This window comes from Sinohyriopsis cumingii, chromosome 1, assembly GCF_028554795.1.
Source record: "Sinohyriopsis cumingii isolate HCF-2022 chromosome 1, ASM2855479v2, whole genome shotgun sequence".
NCBI lineage: Eukaryota > Metazoa > Mollusca > Bivalvia > Unionida > Unionidae > Sinohyriopsis > Sinohyriopsis cumingii.
This window is the reverse complement of record NC_142961.1, coordinates 23,735,717-23,758,064: the sequence shown is the minus strand read 5'-3', so window position 1 is coordinate 23,758,064 and position 22,348 is coordinate 23,735,717. Positions and strand designations below refer to the sequence as shown.

The following is a 22,348-nucleotide window of genomic DNA, read 5'->3' as shown; positions in this document are numbered from 1 at the left end:
AATTTATCACAAGTAAACAATGTAGACATGTTCAGCCAATAAGCTGTAGGATCAAATTATTTGTGAATTTTGAGAAATATGGCCTCTGGTGTGGCAACAAATTCAGCCAATCTGATACAAGATCATCTCATTAAAAAGCATGGATCTCACCCATTATTAAACTTGTCTGACATCATGGTAATCCAAGGAAATATTCTGTGTTCAATCCTATTAATATGAAAGCATGTAAAGCAGTCCGGTTAAAATCCATACAGTAATTATGTGACCAAACTTGTGTTTTTGACATTGGTTCAGATTCTCTGAAATCATGAGGAACGTGAACCATGAATCGACACAATGCTTCTATCGTATATTTTGCGGAATAACTGTATTTTCATGCTGTCGACCTTTGCTGTTCCTTATATCTATGTTTACTACAGCTCCTATATTCTCAGTGTTGTACATTTTCACTACACCGTAGATGCTAGAACAACATTCCAGATTTTACCAGCTACATGTACTCTAAATCAACAGAGCTACAGGTTTTGTTTCATCTTCCCTTCATTTTACTTCATTTTTCAACAGCAAGCATGCTGAATTTGAGCCTATTTAGAAGGTTGAAACTTTAAACATTGAACTTTTACTGGCCAAGACTGCCATGGTTACAGTAAAACCGATCTTGAAAGACCACTATGTGAGACCACCTGTCTTGAGAGACCACATTCTCAATGCACAAATGTATTATGTTGCATTGTGACCTGTTATGAGAGACTATCTGTCTTGAGAGATCATACTTTTTTTGGCAAAAAAGGTGGTCTTTCAAGAGGGGTTATACTGTACTAGCATTTTCTATGTCCTGCATCTGTTCTTTATCAATTAACATTAATTACTTAAGCCACTGTAAAGATAGTCTTCTTTTGGTCACTATAATTACTTACCTATAGTGTGAACATTATAGTTTATTTGTTCACTTCCTCTGCTTTGGTCCTTTTCTCATATGCAACTCCTTTCTCTCAAGTTAGATATTGCAGTTGGAAATACATACATACAAATCAATGATGGAATGTTTTGCTGAAATGCAACAAGGTTCAAAATCCATTTGCAAGATTGATCAAAATCTTTTCAATGTGACCATAGATTCAAAAGCAAAGATTTTCATGACAACCATAATGATGTCCACTTTTGAATGTCAGGTTGGCACTAAATTTCAATTTAAGATCATGCATCTGAATCGTAAATGTATTAATGAATGATTACCTCACATTTTTATATGCTGAATATAATAACACACTTCAGAAAGTATTTGCTTTATTTAATATTTCTAAAACAATTTTTGAACCATCTTTGCTTATTCCAAGTTTGACTCTTTTAAAATATCTAGAATTATAATCACCATTACATCAAAAGCTTGATACAGTTTTTATGCACTAGATAGTTCATTTAGGTCAAGTAAGAAATCAGTGTCATGATGTTTTTCTTAATAGCTGAGGAAAAGTAATGGTAACAAACCATGGCTAAATGATGCTGGACACTGAACAAATGCCAAGTTGTTCAACTCTTTAACCAGTGGAGCTAAGAAAATCAGCAGCAATATTATGATATATTCACTAATGCTTTTAGTATCTAGCATTTTGCTGGTAATTATGCTCCAGTCTGACCTCATTTCTTATAGTCCAATACTAAGATCACACTAGGTCACTTCTTTTGCTTACTGGTACTCATCTGTAGTGCCTTAAATAATAAAAAAAATCAATCATATCTGACAATCCAATAGATCTCAAGTTTGATTCAAGTATCAAGTTGTTGCATTAAAAAATAGAAATGTCAATGATATATGCTAAGTCTATTCATGGGCAGAGCTGTTATATGAATAAATATTTACACCCAATAATCCCCAACAAAAAATGTATTTTAGATAGCACTAAACAGATCTAAACACTTTCTATTGCATAACCTCAAAAAAGCATTATTATATGGAATGATAAGATACATGTATTTGGCAGATGAAGTGATATAAAATATAAAATATACACACAAACTTCCCTAATGGTTAGCCACCTCCCTGAAAGGTATTACTATATTAATTAAGCCAATGAGCTCTAATGCATCCTACTGTACCCTGAAAGAAAATCATTAATATTGTTGCTCTGATTTTTCATGCAGATTCACTAAGCTGTGAAAAATGGTACTTGCACTAATCAAAAGCAATAGTATGACCTAAACTGAAAACACAATGTGTAAACAGAAAGTAAAATGTTTATATAGTTCAGCCTCTCAACTTTTGCACAGAATGAAAAAGTAAACTAGCCAGTCCCCATGTCACTTTCAATAAAAATTCCATTTCTTTCAAATGCATCTATTTCTAGAGAATGCAACATAACCTATGTCAATTTTTGGATATGCTATTTTCAATTTAGTGCCCCACACAAACAGTTTTGAGTGTAACCAATGCATTTCATTTATCAAATGTTAAAAAAGTTGGAAATGTGTAAGGAATCAAATTAGTGAGTATAGTGACACCTGAAATACTGGTAGACACCTCTTGAATCCAACCTGTTTTTACCATCTGTGCTTTTATGTTAAAGTTTTTCACCCAATACTTAATTGTGATGTAGACGGGCATAACTGTGATGCAGACAGGCGAAGACTAAGCAGTTGTGGCTTCAATTCCTGTAGAATGTTACAGTCATGAGAAAGGTTAATCGTTGCCAATCCTTCCATTGTCTGTGGTATTCTTAGATTTCGCCGATTTCTTCTCTCCCAAACCACCTAAAGTGACACCTGGGTCATTAGGATATTTCAGTTCAACCTGACTGATGTTATCAAATAAGAATGAAATTGTATAATTTAACCTTAAAATCCCTTAAATGAATAAACTTTCTGATGTCGTTGACAAATCTGTGAATGTAGGTAAAACTCCTAACACCAGATAAGTAGTAAGCAATTTTAAAGTTTTCTCTACTTATTGACCAAAACTGAAATCAGCCAATTTGGTTCAATTTGTCTCATTTGTTATATTAGCTGCCACATTTGTTGGTAGATCAGCATAACTTCTACAACTTTCAATGCTACAAGTAAATTTTAGTTTAAAAAATCTGGTCAAGCAGTTCCTAAGAAAAAAAATTCAGCTTTGGTGACTTATTTTTATGTATTTTGTGCTTTATAGTACAGTAACACAAATAGATTTAGAGATGAAGCGATTGGAGTAAAATGCCTTGCCCAAGTACACACCACAGTAGCTGACTCGGGCTGGTCTGATGGTAGGATTTGAACCTACATCCTTTTGGTTACGAGTCCAGCAAGCTAACCACAGGCTATTTTTAGCATCTGATGCCATTATAGGACTCACGGTACTAATTCCACTCCAATGGTAAACATATGGAAACACTGTCATATTCAAAATTCAATAACTTAAAATTTATGGGTGCTGATAATGACACCTATAATTTTTCGTGCACATCTAACCTTGGTGCAAGCTTATGTGTGGAGAACACCATATGACCCGCGGCAATTTGTTTACATACATGTGCATGAAACACGTGTTATTGATTCTGCACCAAATGAATCAGGTGCTACTTTCAGTATTGAGTACTCCTGAGTCAAGCCTGTAAAAATGCTAAAATTGTATCAGTAGAAATTTGTCAATATTTTTTTTACATTACATATAGGACAAGCTCTCAAAAGATATTTTTCCTAAAATTTTAATTTTCATTATTAACCAATTATGGACCACCAAACCTGTAAATGCTCTATCATTTCTTCACCCATTTCTAGACTGGTTCACAGTTCTTCCGTATAATTAGCACCGTGTGTCCTATAACCAGATTTAATTTTTTTTGAAAAAGTTGTATTTTACTCCTTGATATTAGAGCATAATTGTAAGAAAGAATTGGCCATGCTTGTGCATGGATAATAGTGCAATAGCATTTTATGTGATACCAATATCTATAGTTAAATTGCATCCGCATCACATGTTGCTGTGTTGTATTGTACTTATTAATGGCTTATTCTTGTTATTAAAATAATTGTTTTCTGCCTTTGTATCTTCATGTTGTCTTTCTATGGCATGCATGCTACACAAAAGAAACACAAGCATGCTGACATCAGCAAGTATGACATCACAGGGTATCAAATTACATGACGCATTGTATTTTCATCTCTCACTGGCTATAAGACAAGTTTTAAATGTTTTAAATTTTAAAATTGCATTTCTTTTCTTGCTGACTCTCACAGAAATAAGATACAGTGCATCCCTATTCACATCAATCAAACAAAACAAATAAGTGTGCCACATGACAGGTCAAAATGATAAGAGGCCATTGCCCTTTTGTGACTAAAACAAATACACACACCCATGAAGCATCAAGAGATGCTGACATTCCAAACTTATTTAAACTATCATCACATGTGATTCATGACCCCCAAATGTTAATAAAAAGGTATAAAAGCCAAGGAAGAGGAAGAGTTCCATAAGCTTTATTATACTTAATAATTAAATAACATAGTGCTACTTTTTAGTATAAAACTATGGGGAAGGGTGAATAAGCAAAGAATAGACAGAGTAATTTCTTCAAGCCTGGTAATGTTCCCCACAACGGGGGGGGGGGGGGGGGGGAATGTGTATCAACCCAAATAACACATCAACATGAGGTATGTTACATAAGGAATAAGGACAGCAAGAGACAAATTTGAAAAAGCTATCCAAAGTTCCTATAATGCTGACATTGATGTTGGAGACAGAAAGTGTATGCACAAACTGTTATGACTCAAGCTATTAAGTATGCTGGAGGTGGAGAAATGTGTGAAAAACTTTGCTATGCCAAGACAAGTTCATGTCTCTATGAAATATGCAGACACTGATAAAAATTGTCACTGAATACACTACTTGTTAAATTTAAGTAATAGAATTGAATTGCATATTGAAGTTGTCTAATACATAAATATATACCTACATTTACCCAAAGCTCATAAAAAGTTAAGAAAAAGTCTCAAAATCATTACTGTGGCTACTTTCCACTATAGGCAGTGTTAAATTACTTACTTTTTAATATAAAGCTGAAAAAATGCATACATTATTGAACAAAAGAGAAACAAAGCAAACATTGCAATCACTCAATTACAGTCAAAGGGGAGGTAATACACCTTGATTTGGCAAACCAAATAGCAAGCTCTAATTTACAGCTAAATGATTCCTTACTATTACTTGATGGTAAGAACAGAGCAATGTAGGTTTAATAAATAGCTTTTGTTTCAAATATGAAACCATATTTCTGACATGAAGCTTGTTTTCATTTATTCACAACAACATATATGGTGAACAAAACCCATATCACTTAGTGCACGCAGTAATCAAATGCTGAGATTTGGAATAATGTGTTCTGAGACCACAAGTTGCAACACCCTGAGTATAAAGGTTTTCTATCATGGGACTTGGTACATGAAGAAAAAAGAGATCTGGTTTGGTGGGAGAGAGCAGTATGTTCACCATGCAGTTATACATCAAGAATGTTTCAACTGTATGAAGGGAGGTTGGGGAAGAAAAACTGCCTGTGTAAAGAATGCAATACAGATAGGACTTTTGCAGACTTATATTGGGAATGAAGGATTGAAAACTATTATTTTAAGTGAAAATGTCCCTCCCTGCTCCCTCAGCAAAAGGAATGCAGAAAAGTTCCAATACTGTTTGCCCAAAAATGTAATGTACCAATATGAGAAACATGCTGAACATAGAATAGGTGTCAAGGAGTTTAATTCTAGGATAAGAAATAAGACCGGTATAATTGATATTCAATGTGACTCGACATATAATAATTCAATTTACAGGTTGAGGCAATGCAGCATGTGCAGTTTTGTGCACAGTCCTTATTTTTACAATGTTCTCTGCTTTGATCTGCTGAGTGTGTCTCTAAAGTTAAATGATCAGTACTGATACATAAGTGATTGTGACATAAGTGGCTTACATATAAAATCTACCCCACCCCACCCCATTTTGGGGAATTATTGCATGTGTTAAATGGTATTTAACCATACAGGCCAATCTGTGGGTACCATCATATGAAATTCTGCCATCAGGCCATACTGTGCTCTTTTCCCTATGGCCAGAGCTATCTACTTCCACTCTCCAGTGTATAAAACCATCCCCATCTGTCTTTTGTATAGAATTTTTCTCCAAAATCACATGCAAACCATGATAAAAAGACTCCATTATCATTGTCATATGTAAAAACCACCAAATTGATACCCTGGATGCACGTGGTAACCATGGAAACAACAAGCTCCTATTATGGTATAGGTCGCATATAGGACTCACGGTACTAATTCCACTCCAATGGTAAACATATGGAAACACTGTCATATTCAAAATTCAATAACTTAAAATTTATGGGTGCTGATAATGACACCTATAATTTTTCGTGCACATCTAACCTTGGTGCAAGCTTATGTGTGGAGAACACCATATGACCCGCGGCAATTTGTTTACATACATGTGCATGAAACACGTGTTATTGATTCTGCACCAAATGAATCAGGTGCTACTTTCAGTATTGAGTACTCCTGAGTCAAGCCTGTAAAAATGCTAAAATTGTATCAGTAGAAATTTGTCAATATTTTTTTTACATTACATATAGGACAAGCTCTCAAAAGATATTTTTCCTAAAATTTTAATTTTCATTATTAACCAATTATGGACCACCAAACCTGTAAATGCTCTATCATTTCTTCACCCATTTCTAGACTGGTTCACAGTTCTTCCGTATAATTAGTACCGTGTGTCCTTAAGCATTTCTCTGTACAAGAAAAACTGATATCTGTAAGGCCTAAAGATAATAAACATTGATGCCCAGTGTCGGCTAGGTTTAAATGAACAAAATGGATGTAAAGCTGTTGATTGAAAACTACTATATTAAGAAACACACAACAGGATCTATTCTAGGATGTGTGATGGCAGCATTCAGGCTTATTTCTAAACAAACGTCATGACTTTCCATTGAGGAAGAGTAGCAATAAGACTTCAAGGCCAATATTGTGACTATACTAGTTATCTGGTCTGTACAATTTTTATTTCACACCAACTTGACAAGTTATTCAAATACTGACATTGATTATCTCAAACTAAATTTGTCGAAGTGCAATAAATTTAGCATCAGTGTTTCATTTTGATGTTTGACTTTCTTGCCTACACAAAATTAGATAAAGTTCCCCACTTTAAAGGAAAACTGGCATTTAACAACATTACCCATCAACATGGTCATGAACATGCCCACTTGACATTATGTTGAATGAGATCTGAACGGAAAACAGTGCACTTTATTGCACTAAACTGAGATATCAGTACTAACATTTAAATAGCTCACTGAAGTGGGGGATGTCCTCCCTCGTGCTTTTAGACATGTTAAATGCACATTGATTGGCTGATAGCAAATATACAAGTCCTAGATTATTCAACTTAACATCATTTCTAGATCAATGGAGCATCTTGAAATGATTATCACTATGAAGATATCAGGCATACAATTGTTAAGAAAAGCACTCACTTTAATAAAACACTCAAATAAATGTTACAACACCATCAAGATGATGAGAAATGGTTCAATACAGTGAGGATGTCTACTCTAATCAGACCATTTCAAGCAAACAGCAACTTGTCATTAAAACAATATAGAGGGTAGTTTCTCAAGATAATGAATTTGCAACTTGTCATTAAAACAATATAGAGGGTAGTTTCTCAGGATAATGAATTAAACTAATTTAGTACTTAAGTATTGGAAATATACTGTCAATTTATGAAAAAAGTGAAATAGAGTTTGTATTATCAATCAGAATTGACAAGATGCCATTTGCTGGTAGGCAAGTTTTGCTAGTAGCAAAATGACATTTTGTCATGAGGCAAAAGTGTCTCTAGCAATCATCTTTTCAGTAGGGAAAACTTTCTACAATATTTTTCACAAGTAGTAAAACCAGAAAACATCAAATTTGCTACTTTCTTCTCTGTATTTCAAACCCTGAAAGTAAGAAAAATATGAGAATGCAAGAAAAAATGACAAAATGTTATCAAATTTCTTCCTGGATTAAAGCCATTTATTTTCTGTCTGCAACTTTCACTATGATCCAATCTTACTTCAATATGAAGAGCTATTTTATTTAAATAATTTGATTAGTCTTCTATTTGAACAAAAATACATGACTGGTTCTTCCATCTGGACTGGCTTAACAAATACATGAACAGTTCTTCCATTTAGATTTAACTTTGCAAATATATTTGGACTGGTTTTACAAATACATTAATAAACCTTCCATTTGTACAGACTTTACAAATACTTCAACAGTTCTTCCATTTGGACTGACACTTAGAAATACATGAATGGTTCTTCCATCTGGTCTGGCCTTTACAAATGTTTCAACTGTTCTTCCATTTGGACTGGCCTTTACAAAAACGTGGATAGTTCCTCCATTTGGACTAACCTTTACAAAAACATGGATAGTTCTTCCATTTGGACTGGCTTTTACAAATACATTAATAAACCTTCCATTTGGACAGATTTAAAAATACTTCAACAATTCTTCCATTTAGACTGGCCTTTACAAATACATGGATAGTTCTTCCATTTGGACTGGCAATTATAAATATATGAATCGGTTGGTTCTTCCATTTTGGATTGGCCATAACAAATATGTGAACAGTTCCATTTGGACTGGCCTGTACAAATATATGAACAGTTCTTCCATTCATACTGGCCCTTACACATACACAAACAGTCAATTTAGACTGGTCTTTAAAAATACATGAATGGTTCTTCCATTCAGACTGGCCTTTACAAATACATGAATGATTCTTCCATTTGGACTGGCCTTAACAAATACATGAACAGTTCTTCCATTTAGATTTAACTTTGCAAATATATGAACAGCACTTCCATTTGGACTGACACTTAGAAATACATGAATGGTTCTTCCATCTGGTCTGGCCTTTACAAATGCTTCAACAGTTCTTCCATTTGGACTGGCCTTTACAAGAACATGGATAGTTCTTCCATTTGGACTAACCTTTACAAAAACATGGATAGTTCTTCCATTTGGACTGGCAATTATAAATATATGAATCGGTTGGTTCTTCCATTTTGGATTGGCCATAACAAATATGTGAACAGTTCCATTTGGACTGGCCTGTACAAATATATGAACAGTTCTTCCATTCATACTGGCCCTTACACATACACAAACATTCCATTTAGACTGGTCTTTAAAAATACATGAATGGTTCTTCCATTCAGACTGGCCTTTACAAATACATGAATGATTCTTCCATTTGGACTGGCCTTAACAAATACATGAACATTTAGATTTAACTTTGCAAATATATGAACAGCACTTCCATTTGGACTGGTCTTTAAAAATACATGAATGGTTCTTCCATTCAGACTGGTCTTTAAAAATACATGAATGATTCTTCCATTCAGACTGGCCTTTACAATTACATGAATGATTCTTCCATTTTGACCGGCCTTAACAAATACATGAACAGTCTCATTTGGACTGGCCTTTACAAATATAACAGTTCTTCCATTTATACTGACCCTTATAAATATATGCACAGACCATTTCCATTCAGTTCTTCCATTCAGACTGGCCCTTACTATATATGAATGGTACTTCCATTTGAACAGACCTTTACATAACTATGAAGATTTCTTCCATTTGGACTGGCCCTTACAAATACACAATGGCTCTTCCATTTCAACTGGGCTATACAAATATATGTACATGAATGGTTCATCCATTCAAGCTGGCCTTTATAAATATATGTCGATGAAAGATTCTTCCATTTGGATTGGCCTTTACAAATATATGACTGGCTCTTCTATCTGCATTATGCTTCAACAAAATCATGAATGGTTCAATTACTGGTCACTTTTATTGCTCAGTGCATACAGAACAGAAAATAAAATACTGATTTAAATTCAGAAAAATTCATAAAAAATGACACTCTGGAGAAAAGATAAACTTTATTGCATAACAAAATCATTTAATTCATATAAATACTGACTGTACTTTATAAATCCCTTGCCAGTACAAAGTTATGAACAATTTATATACAAAGTGTAGTGTATACAAAAACAAAAAGGAGTGGTGTTGCATTTTACTACATTCTTTTGATCTTTTTGTTCGAGCCAAATAAAATCTAAAAGTTTAATACAATAAAATACATACAGTGTTGACAACTTAATTCACAGTGTTAGAAATGTATCATGGACTCAGAAATACAACAAAATGGGATTACTTGCTCATCAATTAATAATGTGATATATCATACCTGGCTACCAGTAACTTTATAAAGTTGCATTCATCCAAACTGCAGTTTTAAAATATTGGGTCTCCAAACAACACATCTTCAAATTATGAGCAATGCCTGCATCTTGAGAGTATCATCTGACTATTGATTCTAAAAGAAGAGCCAAGTTTGTACTCCAGATAATTTCAAATGTGCAAAATTATCAACTTTCTAGCTTAAGTCTTACATATACAGCAGTATTGTGCAAATAGTTTAAAGTAATCTAATTTATAAAAATCCCACCCTTTTCCATCATGCCAAGTTAAGCTGTTCTTGTAACTTGAGGTGTAATTACAGCAATGTTAAACTGCTTTAGCTAAGTACCACCTGTACATGAAAAACAAGCTTTAAAAAAATGAATCTACTGATGGTGAAGAACTTAATATGCAACAAGTTCTTACCAAATTATACTGAACACAAGAAAGGATTTCTTTTCAAATATTTAAGTTACAGAAAATTAGTCAGCACCATCAAATATTTTCGGAACCAGCATACATGCATTCTGTACAGTTTATTTTAGATGAATATCAGACTTTGCAACATAGAGATATTAACCAGCAAACCACTGAAAATACAAATATACAGATACAATGAAGGTCCCTCAGTTCATTTACATCCACTTACATTTAATCTGGAATCTGCAAACCATACCGAATGTATTCTGTTTCAGTCTGTCAGTTACATAATGATTCAAATGTTTGTTACCAAATGTAATTGTTAACAAAACTGTAAGCCAAGGGGTGAACTCCAAATTGTCTTTTGTCCTTTAAACATTAAAGTTTTTACTCTGCTGTATACCAAATGAATTCACTGATATAATATAGTCTATAACTCTGTTTAGTAACCAGAGCTGCTGCTAACTGGTAAAATGCATCATAAATTTCAAGAATGGAAGAACAAGCTATATGAATAATAATACATCATGAAATCAATCCATTGTTCAGTGAACAAGTTCAAACTGGACAAAAACAAGGTCTCAATGATCCATAGAAGAAACATTTGGTTACATATACCCTGGAACAGTACTGAGCAAACATATCATTATTTCAACAGCATTAATAACATTTTACATCTAGAAATATGAAAACAAAGCACAAGAAAACCAGCAGTCATTAACCTTGTTAAATGCTAATTAAGAATATTGAGCCATGATCAGCTATCACTTAGCTTGGCATAGGTATATTGTATTTTTACCATCCGAACACCCTCTGCTGTATTTCGTCAGAAGTGTGTAACTTCATCAGGGGACCACCATATCTTTTCATTAACTTAAATTATATCTCATCAGTTCAACAAACACTACTTCACAAACTTCTCTATGACACTTGCACACATACTTATAAATCTTAACAATTTATGCACATCACAAGACATGGGTGACAATTCATTACAGTCCTTTATCATCCCTGTCTGCCTGTCCAGAGAATTCCTCATTTTTTATGAACATGCATAAACTTGCTTACCGGTAACCATTCACTGCAGTGTTTCCCTTTACCCTCATCTGCGCTTCAAAGACCCACAAATTTTTAATTTGACCCCCAGTTTTGATACCAAAGTTTGTTTTTAACTCAGTCTGACCCCCAGTTTTGACACCAAGGTGATTTTTGACTTTCAGTCTTGCACCCCTAGGGGATACATTGATTCACTGCAAGCACAGGTAAAATATTCTCTTCCAAACTGACACTTGTATATTGATAAAATGGGTACTTTCATTGATGTATACAAGAGCGTAACATTGTATTGCTGATGACTTATTTTTATTAATGAAAGCTCATGAAAAATGAGAAAATCTGTCACAGGTGATAAACAAATGTAGCAGAATGCTGTCTGTGGCTTGTGATGATAATTCACACAATAAGCAAAATAACATTCTGCTCAATTTTATTACGGATTAACAAAATATATTCAAAACTTTCTTTTCTTTACTGAAATCTTAGATCCATATTATGTTGATTTCCTAATCAATACACACTGCAATGATACAAGCTCAGAATCGTCATCCTTTTCAACAGAACCTGAACAAGTATCAAAATGTTTGGAATAAATGGACAAAAGTTTGAACATCAATTTAAAGCATAGTATTTTAAAACAAATTGGGCTAAAAACTCATAATAAACAAAAGATTCCACTGGCTGCTAGACCTGAATGAGAGAAGTGCTACAGACAAAATGCATTACTTGTGTGTGGTCACTGTGTAATGTGTGCATTCATAAACACTCATTGTTAAACTGTATCAAGTTTTCTATAATAAATAGTACAAATACAAACCACAGACTTGCATGAACATAATGTAGCTTGAATGTGCATTCCAAGTGAATAGGAACATGTGATAACAATGCAATGGCAGAGTTAATGCATCCATTTCACAATCTCAAGTAGCAAATTCAAGAACAATTGAGTCTGATCCTTAAATGTATATCACACTTTGTAACACAGATGTTAAAACTAGGGTTTTGTTTTCTCCAGAAATCTTTCCTGTGGCTGCCTTAAATGTATTATTTTTCAAGAAAGAATATAAACTGTTCATCTTGTAAATATTAACTTCTATTAAACTTATTTGAATCCTATTGATGCAACCCTGCAAGTATTTCAAAGCTCATCTGAATTGTGTCACTTGTTACTAGTTTAAAAAAAAAAATATTTTGCATGTATTGTCTGCACTAATTGTAACTCTGTAAGCTAACTTCACCTGAATCCACAGAAGCCCTGAGAAGTATATTTGGTTTAAAGTGACAGATTGATTTAAAAAATAGTTGCGATGATTTTGTCTGACACAATTCAATCGCTTTAAGATTCCAACACAAATTTTAATGAGTAAAACATCTATCATTGATACTAGCTTACAAGTCAGATCAATACATCAAAGTGATAGACCAAGATTTACTGTTGCATACTGTACCGGCAGATCTGGTCTATGCAGTTTATTGAGTAATCAGTATTACAAAAAAATAGCACAGACCCCGATCTGCTATGACTGCAGACCAGAGCCACATTCTTTTGCATTTGGTTACAATTATTAGCGAGTATATACAGTAAATGTGGGCAACAATGGCTCTGTGCATAATCTTGAGTAACTGAAACACTGAAAATATCTAATACCGCATGCATCCATTGTTTGTAAGCTCAAAAGAATTGGTCTATTTCCATATATTTATTACCAAACTACTCTCATTTCCAACTGACCAATGTTACATTCAGTAGGTCTATAATACATGTACACAACACATTTTAAGCGCATGCTATTTAACAGGTACTCTACACCGACACGACAAAAACCCATGCAAACAGATGCAACTTTGTTTTATTAGTCTCTTGCAGCGTGTGCTTGAAAGTAACTGCCTGATGATGTATTACAATCCAAATATATGACAGCCTCATTCTTCCTGTAATGGGCTGTGTGGATCTGACCTCATTTCCTATAAAGGAAGTACATATTTCCGGGTAGTTGCGAAATGCACTTGTAATGTAACAAGAATACAAGACAAATTGTCATTGAGATGTTCATATGGTCAAGCTTGGGTTTCAAATTCCTTTTCATCCAACAAGACCTGCTGACATGCAAGCTACTATAAAAAGCAAAAGATGTTTGTTTACATGAGAAATGATGGCATTTTTCTTGACAAAATTAGAGAATTCTCATACCAGATGCTCTATTTTAAGTTTGAAGTATGACCTATTGAAAAAATTTTCTAATATGAAAATTAAAAAACAATAAATTTCAATTAAATTGAAAGTAGCAAAACCTTTTATATCCCTGAAGGACAGAGCTGCAAAAGACCTCTTGGCATTATTTTTTTAAATCAGCAATGTGCCATGGTTTTTATTCTGAATTAGTTTGGTATTCAAGACAACATATACATTACTATCAATGCATTAATAACATCTCGTGAAGTCAAATAGGAAAAAATGTTTGACTCAGACCATAAAGTCAACTGGAAATCCTTCAGCCATGGGTGAAATTAACGTTCATAGTCATTATTCATTGTTCAGTCCATTTCTTTTCTATTTTGTTCAGTGTCATTTTAATTTGAGAGAAAAGTTAACTATCAGCCCGGGATGCCAACTAGGTATCTGTACAGTCAATAGTCTAGAACAATGGAAAGGCACTCTCTATGATGATGATGATGTAAAATTCATAGCAACTGGCATGTCCTCTTCTCTTTGAATGGGTTCTCCTTCACTGGATTAATCAGAGGGTCAGCTGCTGCGTTTCTATTACAATAGTCAATCAGTTCACTTAATGTCCTCGACAAGCGCATGCGGTCCATTTTAGCATTAATTCTAAGGCCTTCAAGTTCGGTACGCTTCTTGCTGACCTGGTCAGATTTGTTTTGGTATGGCATGGTGGTTGTGAGGGGAAGCAATCAGACACTGGGTGGGTAGTTGGTGACTAGGACCTGTGCAGGGAATACAAAAAGTAAAACAAACTAAATAAGACAGGCAAACAAAGCATGCAACATAAAATATACAACAAACATAACACGTGCTAATAAAAACAACAAACATTTGTATCAAGGCATAGTGTATTTATCCGATGATAAGCACATTTTCCAAATTAACAATTTTTTAAAAAATTTTCACTACTGTAATTTTTGTTTGACAAGTACATTCTTTACTTTCTGAAAAGTATTAGGCTGGACTGCTGGTCTTATCATGGAAAAAATACTAGGAATAATGAAAAACAACACAATTTCTACAGGTTCAAATAAATTCTTTCCGGATCTTTGGTGTCTTAACCTTTTGAACTGAATCATTTATATTTGGTCCAGTGGTTTTAACTCAATTTATGCCTGGTTCCACAATGTGGCAAAATAGTCCATATATTTCACTTAAGTGACACCAGGCATGTAATCCAATATAAATAAGTTTCAGTATTTGTTCCCTCTAAAATTTAAGAATTTCTTAAAGTGGGAAGGGAAAGTGCAGGCATTTTAAGGAAAGAGATATTTTGTTAGACATTTTTTTTAAACAAAGAGGAATTTCTGTGATGAAAAGATTTTATGTCAATAATGAAATGTAGCAGCATTCAATATTTTGGAAGCAAAAACAGACAAAAAAATACATTTCTAAGTTTATCTGACATTCGTAAAAAGAAAATTGAGTAGAATATAAAAAAAATCCTGACCACCAAGTTAGATCCCACTTTTTCATTTCTCATTATTGCATGTATTTTCACATACATGGTTCAATATACATGTTATGATTCAACTGTGAGAGAGTGCACAGGACTCTGGGGCACAAATTATCTGGGTCTAATAGTAATTTTTCTTCCTGATTTCCACCAGAGAGTGGTAATTCCCCTCTGGCTTTTTCATAGATTTGATTGTCAATTTTTATATTAGAAAAGTATTACCAGTAGACCCTAACAGTTTCTTTCAACAAGTATGTATACACAAAATAACTTTCAGTGAATAAACAAACTTGCAGTTGTTTATCTTCATAATCAGCACATTGGCAAGAAGTGTTATGTGTGTGTGACAACAATCAGTCTACATTATGTGCATTAGAACTACAACAGCAGGGACATAAAAGTACAGAAAACTCCATGTCACCTTTGCCCAACCATGCAAAGCACAGATGGTAAAATTACCTTGAGCTATGTTAATACTAATATGTTAATCTCGTTGCAAATTGACAGCGCACAATTTTAATTTCTTCACACATTTTTAAGGGGCAATTCGTTATATTGCAAAGGTACTCGTGCAATCATACATCATGAAGAAAACAATGGTCCAAAGGTAAAAAAGATGGATACTGGACCTTGGTCTAAAGGGATTTCTGTCCCAATTCTCAAAATTACAGACAACAAAAAAGCTGCATTCAAATATCAGGAAGAACTTCTCAAACCACAGCTACTTCCACTGTTCACTATGGCAAATTCTCATGCTTCAAATTATGTTCCCAACTCACAACTGTAACCCCCAGGGTGTAATCCGAGATGTTACATGTATCTTGTCTTTCTGCTATCAATGCATGTAAATTGTTTGATTTTTTTTATAAAAAATATTTGAAATGTCACTATAATTGCAATTAGTTAATTTTACCCAAGACTATCCCGAGAGACCAAAACTGGGAGGACTTGCTTACCCTTACTGCAAAACAATGAAGTGAGCAACATTCTGGGAGACTTGATCAACTGAACCCTATTGTATAAAAGTTTTTTTAGTAGTTTTAGTGGCATTGTAGCAGTAATGGTAGTTGTTTGTTATTGTTGCTGTGGCTGCTGTGTCTATTTTAAAGAATACTCTATCATGATCATGTCTATTTTAAAGAATACTCTATCATGATCAAGATTGATATTTATGTAAAATTCATCAGGTAAAATACCATTTACCCTTGATTATTTACAAGAATAATTTAAAACATGGTCTTGACCCATATCTAGTAGAACAATTTGTGCCATCTGGTTGTCTTGTATTTTGACCTTTTGCCATGGCAGTTGATATTTGTCACCTTAAAGAAATAAACTGTATATACTGATATTTATACTGTGACAGAATATTATTTCTCATCTAAAATAGTATTTTAATATTTTTCAGAACTAACCAAAGTTCTAACATTAATGTCATTGTTGCCAAAAGAACTGAGAAATTTACTAGTCCTACTGAATATTCACTAGACCTTCCCAAGAACACTCATTGGTGACAACCAATACTATTTACATGTGTACGGCTCATTACTGTTAGTTTCAAGCCCTGATAATGGTACATATAGTTAAACTCGTAACAGAGTATTATTTCTCATCTAAAATAGTATTTTAATATTTTTCAGAAATAACCACAAGTTCTAACATTAATGTCTTTGTAGCCAAAAGAACTGAGAAATTTACTAGTCCTACTGAATTTTCACTAGACCTTCCCAACCAATACTATTTACAAGTGTGGGGCTCGTTAGTTACTGTTAGTTTCAAGCCCAGATAATGGTGCATATAGTTCAACATCGTCTTGGACAAACAATGAAACACAGGAAAGAAACTACATCATAATGTAGACAACTTTTCTACAAAATGAGACTGGTATGAGAGGCTTCTTCATAAAGATATACATGCATGTAGGACAAAAATATATCAAACAAAAAAGATTCTGATTATAGCATCTACAGAAGCAAAACATGAAGGATCAAGGGCAGTTCAAGACGTAGTGACAGGTATTTACAGCCTATGCATGAATGAACAAGCCACTGATCTACATCCACCAAACAGCAGAATACATAGATAAATGGGTTTATGACAAGCAATGCAATAAGGAAAGTAAATCATTCTTTTTACCTTTATGCATAATTTTTTTTTTGATGCATGTTGCATGATTTATACCATTATGTCAACAATATTATTGAGAACAACTCTGCCAAATTTCAGCTTCATGGAAGGAATACAAAGCAAAAAATAAAGCATTTCTTTGAAGTAGCTCCCTCTGTAAAAGTCTGCAACTCAAGCACTGTAAGCGAGTCTTGGGTATACAGGTGCATACTGTATATACTTGCTTATAACTTGCATCAAACTGCAAACAAAAAAGATTCTGATTTGCTCTAACATAATGCACCTGCAGATCATAGTCTTTGTTGTTTGTTGTTCAGAAGATGGATCAACTACTACTCCTAACTGCACTGCATTGAAACAGATCTGCCCGCGTATTATGTGAAAGCAGATTTGGGTTTCTGCATTTTGCAGTTTGACTTATCTTATAAGGGAGTATACATGATACATGATGACTATCTCTGCCCTGGGTGATCCCTCTACCTGTACTCTGTAGGGGACTGCTGCTGGTTGGATCAGGGAATAAAACGTTGATTGCCAAGGGCCAAAGCCATCTGGTGGCTATAGTGGATGTAAGCTCAGCACCATTTTCATTTAGAACCATGAAGAAATTATTTAAAAAATCTTTTGGTGAAAAAACAACAAGACCATCCATTCAGGAGTAGCAATAACAAAAATGTCAAGATCGCTGTTATTGTGGCCATATTGGATGAAATCATGACACCATTTCCATTTAGGACCAATCAGATATAAAATCTTTTGTTCAAAATTCATGTCACTGTTAACATCCATTCTGGAGGAGTAGCAACAGCAAGTAACAAAATGTTCAAGATGGCTACCATGGTAACAATATTTGATACCAGATAACACCAGTCTCATTAAAACCAACTAGATGCTAGTGGTGCAATGATATACCAGTATAATGTGGTTTGCTGTTCTGGCAATACATATTGCAATATGATTTTCTGAACTGCGATATTTTCAACGGTCTTGAGTTCATCCAAAAATCTGTATATTCCTCACACTTTTTCTAATTCATGAACCACATTTTCTTTTTCTCCTAGATGCATGCTAAGCATGAGATTGCAAGAGAATGTAAAATTCACTGCACAGTGCCATTATTCAGAGAAAATGTAACTGTGGGTAACATGTCAAGACCAGGGGATATTTCTCCACTTAAAATAATTTAGAGATTTTAACTCTGCCTCAGATATTTATGTTCTGTTCATGTGTGTGCACTTGTGTGATTTGGATTTTTAACGTAGCTTTAACAATTTTTCAGCAATATCACTATGATGTCTGCAGTGTGGCAGTTTATAGTGATGTCTAGCACTGGGGCATCATGTTGCAGACATGTAGCATAATGTCCCACCCAGTCATATTATCCTGACACTAGGTCAACCTGTCTGAACTTATTAACGCTGAGCACCAAGCAAGGCAGCTGTTAGTACAATATTTGTCTTTGGTATGACTTGACCGGGGTGGGGGATGGGGGAGGGGGTGAACCCACAACCTCCAGCATCCGAGGAGGATACTCTAACAGTTAGGACACCAAACAGTCCAGTTTATAATGATGCTAACTGAACAGCACTCAAGAGTCTATGTTTGTAAATAAATGAATTCTCTAAAATCATTTATTTAGATACCCAATGTCCAGAAAGTACATACGACAAAGCATGCAACATCTTTTGTGATGAATGACGTTTTAGCTTCAGTGAATAAAAAGAGAGCAAAACATTTAAAGAAATGGCTACAGCCATCAAACTTGAGCCTGGGATATCTCAGCCATCCCTATTAGAAATCACTGATTCTTGTAAGTTAATGAATTTTGCTATTTTGTTGCTATACTTACTGGTCATTTAGTATTACTGAGCCAAGACACTTCATCTGAAAATGGAGTTCTAATTAGGGCACTGCATGGAGGTATGATAGGCACTGCAAGTTCCATTACCCTCCCAGAAAAGATTTATTAAAACTGATTCTGCCATTTTTGCTTCTCTGTGTTCTGCACTTCCTAAACGATTCCCTTCTTGAAATTTTGTATTCTTACCCCCCACAAGTAAAATGTTTCTATGATGAACAAAGCCATATTTAATGTGACATTTTATTAATTAAAGCTTTTATTACAAATACTAAAGGGGCCCCCGAGTGGCCGAGTGGTCTAAAGCGCTCTCCGTTACGGATCACTGCCATCTCACCTCTGTCTGCGCGGGTTCGAGTCTCGGATTCAGCCAATGTGGGTATGTGAGAAAGCTTGCTAATAGCTTCTTGTGGGTCGGTGGTTCTTTCTGGTGTTTTCCTGGGTTCTTCCTCCACCATTAATACTGGCCGCCATGTATAGCCTATCGTGTGCTGAAAAATGGCGTTAAACCTACAACAACAACAACAACAAATACTAAAGAAAATATGAATGAAAGTCTTGAAAAGGGCTGGCATACTGAAATTCATTCCATCTCTTTTTTCAGCTGATGTTAAATCAGATGAACCAGTTCTCTGATTGTATGAGCCCTCCTCTGACTCAATTTTGGGTACCATATATACTCGTGTATAATCCCGTTTGTGTATAAGAAGACCCCCCCCACAAACTGAACAGGTATAAACACTAAAAAGTGCATGACTCGTGTATAAGCCAAGCCACAACTCCATGACATCACAAGATGCATGTGGTAAGTTCTAAATGCATTTATTTAGGCAAACTTATATTAACAAAAAGTACACATATACTTATCATGGGCATGGCATGTATGATTATTAAAAAGAAATTGTATAAACTTGTTTGAAAAGTAATTTATTTAATTTTCTGTTTTCTTATTGGTTCTGCCTAATTTAGATTTGTGCATAATTTGATTGAACGATGACAAGAATTGAGCAATCATGAGTTCCTGTAACAGTACCTCTCCCTATTGACTCAATTATTGTTTGTTTATGCATCATTGCATTGGACATTTTATATCAGTGCACCATTAATTAGATTTTTATTTTGCCATGAAATTGTAAATACCTAACTCATCAAAATTTGATCGCAGCATGACAACACAACTAATAACAATATGGTTAAATTCAACGCTTGCAATTACGCTACTGAACGTATTTACATAATGGTGCCACCTCATGTACATCATAGGTTTGAACACGTGCTGAATGAAGTAGATTCTGCTGGATGAAGTACATCCTTTAGAGTCGAATCATGGGCACCACTGTACTAAATTTTAATATCTCCAAAATAAAATAATGAAGTTTCAGAGTTAATTCTTTCAAAAATTATCCTAATACCATTAAAACTGAGTTGTAGTTTGCTTTGCCGTAAGGGGAAAATAAGGCGCGTCACAGGAAGAAACCATGCGTCCTTACTCGGAAGATGGATCAATATTTAGTGAAAACAAGGCTTTAAAAATGCCATGAAAAACCTCCCGATTTTAGGCAATTATACATCAATGTACTGGTCTTGTTGCTGGTCAAAATTCTCTCTTAATACAAGCAAATTTTAGAGTTTTAATGATTAGCTGGCCTGTATCACTGTCGGAAAACGAAAGACAAATCCACCAACTATCAACAAAGAAGACGCTGAAACATCAAGCTTTAATTTGTGTGGAAAGTTTGATGTTTTCAGCCAAAACACAAAACACAGATTGATGATGATCTTAGTCGATCTATAATGAGAATTTTAGCCTTTATTATTACCACTCTTCGTGAACATGTAAGTTATGCTGGTTATGTGCCTTGTACAATTAAATGTGTGTACCTTTTTATAAATATTACCTCAGTCTGTAGGATCGCTTATATCATTGAAAATGAGTAACTCATGAACATGTGATTCAACTTAAATGAAAAAAGCGATTAAGGACCTGCTGAAATGTTATCTGGAAGAATGCAATTTGGTCGAAACAATGATTAAAACAAAACCTGCATCTAATATGTTTGGGATGGATTTGAGTGACGCTTTGCACTGTGTAAGTACTGTACATTAGAGTTCAGCCTGGTCTCACAGGTAAACTCGACCAGCCTGCGAATTTTGAAGCCTGTATTTACTTTTATTTAAATTCGTGCTGGAGAAATCATAAAATATGCACATGCAAAAATAACAAAATCAATCATGGTACTTGATAACAGTTCAATAAGTGCTGGGTCACTGAAAATGTTTTTTTTACATGCTATGTCTTAGGACACAGCAAAATATTATTTTTTTGTGTCCCAAGACTTACAGCCTTTACAGTAATCAACAAAAAGACATAAAAACTGTCAAGTTTAGACACTGGCCCATGAAAAAGTTGACCCCCGTCTTCCAGGCCTTTAATTTTTCCTAAAGTAATGTGATATTTGTCAAAGAGGACAAGCCACCCATTCCAGACTTGACAGAGTGAAACATGAGGTTGACTTCTTCAGGAATGAAGCCATAATAATGCTGGATGAGGATCCTTTGAAGAAGCAGTAGAAAGGTCAATAGTACAAGTTTCCGTTCTGTACACAAATAGCCAGGTAAAGGCTATGCATTCCTGTAACTTCCATGCCCTCAGAGAGTTTTTAGCAGGCCTGCCAATGGGTAACCGGGTACTTGGGTACCGACCCATTGATAATAAGCTGTGTAATAAAATTAGCCACTAGGTACCCATTTAGTTCATGTAAAAATAAAAAACACATTTCCAGGTTCAGCTCAATGGTTACATCTGGTGACATCAAGAGCGATCGAGACAAAGAATACAGTACAGTTGGAGGCTTATGTCATGTGACTACTGGATCCTGCACATGTGCACACAACATAACATTGACCTGCCAAGAGGATAGTG

At 34.5% G+C, this 22,348-nt stretch overlaps 1 protein-coding gene across 8 annotated transcripts in view; it reads right to left on the bottom strand.

Annotated features, from left to right (window-relative positions):
- LOC149806554 (guanine nucleotide-binding protein subunit gamma-1-like) overlaps positions 1-22,348 on the bottom strand; it is a 135,959-nt gene that overhangs the window by 88,762 nt on the left and 24,849 nt on the right. For 2 of the 8 annotated variants that reach the window (XR_016420526.1, XR_016420525.1), the window contains exon 3: positions 9,967-14,706. The exons of the other annotated variants lie outside the window; for them this stretch is intronic. The gene's annotated coding sequence lies outside the window, so the exon portion shown is untranslated. Of the gene's footprint in view, positions 1-9,966; positions 14,707-22,348 lie in introns of those variants that run through there. 8 annotated transcript variants of the gene reach the window in all.